Raw genomic sequence first — 4,333 nt, 5'->3', positions numbered from 1 at the left:
AGGCACACGTTCATAGGTGAGAATGATGATGAGTGTCACGGATCATCACATTCATCAAGTTGAGGAACAAGTGATATCTTAGAATAAGAACAGGCTGAATTGAATAGAAGAACAATAGTAATTGCATTAATACTCGAGGTATAGCAGAGCTCCATACCTTAATCTATGGTGTGTAGAAACTCCACCGTTGAAAATACATAAGAACAAGGTCTAGGCATGGCCGAATGGCCAGCCTCCCAAAGAGGGTTCAATCATAGAAACATGATCAAAAGATTCAAGTGATCAAAAGACGAAAATACAATAGCAAAAGGTACTATTTGTAGAGAACTAGTAGCTTAGGGTTTACAAAGATGAGTAAATGACATAAAAATCCACTTCCGGACCCACTTGGTGTGTGCTTGGGCTGAGCATTGAAGCATTTTCATGTAGAGACTCTTCTTGGAGTTAAACGCCAGCTTTTGTGTCAGTTTGGGCGTTTAACTCCCATTCTTGTGCCAGTTCCGGCGTTAAACGCCAGAATTCTTGAGCTGATTTGGAACGCCAGTTTGGGCCATCAAATCTCGGGCAAAGTATGGACTATTATACATTGCTGGAAAGCCCAGGATGTCTACTTTCCAACGCAGTTGAGAGCGCGCCAATTGGGCTTCTGTAGCTCCAGAAAATACACTTCGAGTATAGGGAGGTCAGAATCCAACAGCATCTGCAGTCCTTTTCAGGCCTCTGAATCAGATTTTTGCTCAGGTCCCTCAATTTCAGCCAGAAAATACCTGAAATCATAGAAAAACACAAAAACTCATAGTAAAGTCCAGAAAATTGAATTTTAACTAAAAACTAATAAAAATATAATAAAAACTAACTAAAACATACTAAAAACATACTAAAAACAATGCCAAAAAGCGTATAAATTATCTGCTCATCAATAACTAAAATACTAAGAAAATAATGCCAAAAAGCATATAAAATATCCGCTCATCACGCGTACACGTTCCCCACGTGTAAGCGTGACACTCGGCACGTGACTCATTTAAAGTAATCGTGGCTGGTGATTTCTGAGCTCACTCATGCCCAAATCCAACTCATTTCTAAAGTATTTGAAGCCAAATTCAAGATGGAACAAGGAAAGAGTAATTAGGTTAGGTTAGAAACATGTTTTAGGGTAGTTTTCAAGAGAGAGAAGCTCCATCTTCTCTCTAGAATTAGGGTTCTTAGTTTAGTTTTCTCTTTAATTTCAGATTTTAATCATGTTTTAGTGTAGTTCTCTTTGCATTCTCATGCTTTAATAATTTTCTTAATTTATATTGTTAATTAATTTTCCTTTTATGTCAGTTTTATATTTATGAACTCTTGTTGATTTTAATTTCTTTTAATACAATTGATGCCTTTTTATGTTTCTTATTGTTTAATTGAGTTGTTATTATTATTAACTTACAATTGGCAGTTGTAGATTTTATCAATTCATGCAATTTAATATGCTTTTCTTTTATGCACACCAAGTGTTTGATAAAATATTTGGCTTAGTTTTAGAGAAGATTTTTTAGCATTCTTGGCTTTGAAAGGGAAAATAGGTACTCTTGAGTCATTAATACCCAATTTATGTTGGTGATCTAGAGTTGTTATTTGTTTCCATTGATGCTACTTGTGGATTGAGATTAATTAGGCCTATTTGACTTTCTCTTAATATGGGGCTAATGTAATATGCTTAGCTCTTGGAAATTATTGTATTATAATTAATGACTAGGATAGTAGACCTTGATTCTCAATCCTTGCCACGAATATCTCTTTAGTAATTGTTATTGTTAGTTATTTGATTTACTTGATTGTCATTTAAATTCTTGTCTTCTTATATGCAAACCCCCTTGAACCTCAAAATCGATGACATGCATACCTCACTGCAATTACTTTGAGAGACGACCCAAATAACCTTGAATTGCATCTTTAATTAGCTTAGGTTAAAGCGTGTATGTCATTCAGATGTGGGGGAATTACAGAAAAATATTGGTAGAGAATAAAAAATTATTTTGGGTATTTATTGAAAATTTGAAAAATGGGTGCACATTTATGTGTCAATTTTCTTTAATCATATGCATTTGTCATAGAAAAAGAAAAAAATAGAAAAAAAAATTGAAATGAAAAAAATAATAACAAAAATAGGAGAAAGGTTGCCCAAAAAAAGAAAATTGAATAAAGAATGCATATTTGAATTGAATGAGAACAAATGCATGAATGTGTATAGAAAGTAATGGGTAGTTAAAATGCATTTTAGTGATTAGGTTGATTTTGATTGAGTGGGATACTTGAGCTAATCAAAGATTCAATTTATTAGTCCACTTGACTATATTCATCCTACCTTAACCCTAACCCCATTACAATCCTCTAAAGTCCTTGTGACATTTGTATTCATGCATCAATTACTTGTTGATTGTTAGATGAAGAAAAATCCTAAAAAGCATGATTAGAGGAGAATTGAGTGCTTAAACCCTAAACACTGAGTAATTAGAGTGTATACACATCCGATGAGGAGTTCGATTGCTCAATTTATGTCTCCACCTCTTAGTTTGTGTTATCTTGCGAGTTGCTTCATTTTGAAACTCGAATCAATTCTTTGGATTGTGATTGCATTGCAATATTTCTTTGTTTAGCACTATATGTCTATATGCTTGCTTGGAAATTTATTTGATTGTTTTACCAAATCAATAGAACACTATAGTGTAGATAGAAATAGACAGCATCCATTAGTATACTTGCATGCATATAAATAGTTTCATTCAATAAGTTGTTTGCCCTTTGATCATTCTCCTTGTTTGTGATTAGTATGAGGACATGCTATTGTTTAAGTGTGGGAGAATTGATGAGTCTATATTTGATGGTAAATTTTGACTTGAGTTGAGTGGATTTCATCACATAAACCCGAATTGTGATTTCTCTCTAAATTGTGCCTAATTGTGAAAACATGTTTTTTTCTTAAATTAATCAATTTAATTCCACTTTTATTCTATTTAATACCGTGATATATTTTTTTGAGTGATTTCAGGTCCAATAGACAAGAATGGCTAGGTAGAAATGGAAGGAAGCAAGCAAAATAGGAGATTTCATGAAGAAAACAAAGAAGATGCATACATCGCGGTATGTGTACGCACATCATCCTGTGAGTATGCACAAGTCCCAACGCGTGACTTCATTAACAAGTCACGTGGCTCGAAATTTTGGGGGCCTTTTGGCCCAATTTTGGAGTTCCTGAAGCTAAATTGGAGGCTATATCAAAGGGGCGACATTCCATAACAAATGGGGAGGGAATTATTACACACAATACACAACATTATTAGGAGTAGGAGTAGATTTAGTTTAGTTTTAGAAATTTCTCTCTTAGGGTTTATTTAGGTTTATAGTAGAATTTTACATTCTCAATTTTGATCTTGGATTATAGCTTGCACTTGTTGTAAGTAGCTTTTAATTCTCTTTTTAATTACACTACATTTTCTCTTAATTTCTTATAATTGAAGTTACTTTGGTTTAACTTCGTTACTTTTGAGTTTTTATTGATGAATTTGATGTTTTATAATTTATATATGCTTAATTGAGTTTCTATTGTTGATTTTGTTCATAGATTGGATATAGTTGTCATTATCGTTTGCAATTTGCTATGTTTTACTTTTATTCCCACCAAGTGTTTGTGAAAATACCAATTATGGATATTGAGTATATTTTCACTCCTTGGCTTGGAAAATGAGTATCTAGGATACTAGAGTCATAATGTCCAACATTTAGTGGTGATTTTGGGATGTTAGTTGCTCTTGTTTCCTAACGCTAGCTTTTTACTAAGTTAATTAGTAAGTTACTTGGGATTTGTGGATTAAGGCCAATTATGCTCACTTGACTTATCCTCGATGTTAGGGTTGACGAATGATGAGCGGATATTTTGTACGCTTTTTGGGGGTAATTTCATGTAGATTTTAGTATGTTTTAGTTAGTTTTTAGTAAAATAATATTAGTTTTTAGGCAAAAATCATATTTCTGGACTTTACTATGAGTTTGTGTGTTTTTCTGTGATTTCAGGTATTTTCTGACTGAAATTGAGGGAGCTGAGCAAAAATTTGACTTAGGCTGAAAAAGGACTGCTGATGCTGTTGGATCCTGACCTCCCTGCACTCGAAATGGATTTTCTGGAGCTATAGGAGTCCAATTGGCGCGCTCTCAACGGCGTTGGAAAGTAGACATCCAGGGCTTTCCAGCAATATATAATAGTCCATACTTTGAGCGAGGATAGACGACGTAACTTGGCATTAAACGCCAAGTTCATGCTGCTGTCTGGAGTTAAACGCCAGAAAAACGTCAT

The sequence above is a fragment of the Arachis duranensis genome, chromosome 7, assembly GCF_000817695.3.
Source record: "Arachis duranensis cultivar V14167 chromosome 7, aradu.V14167.gnm2.J7QH, whole genome shotgun sequence".
Classification (NCBI taxonomy): domain Eukaryota; kingdom Viridiplantae; phylum Streptophyta; class Magnoliopsida; order Fabales; family Fabaceae; genus Arachis; species Arachis duranensis.
The sequence above is the reverse complement of the archived record's forward strand: the minus strand, read 5'-3'. Positions refer to the sequence as shown.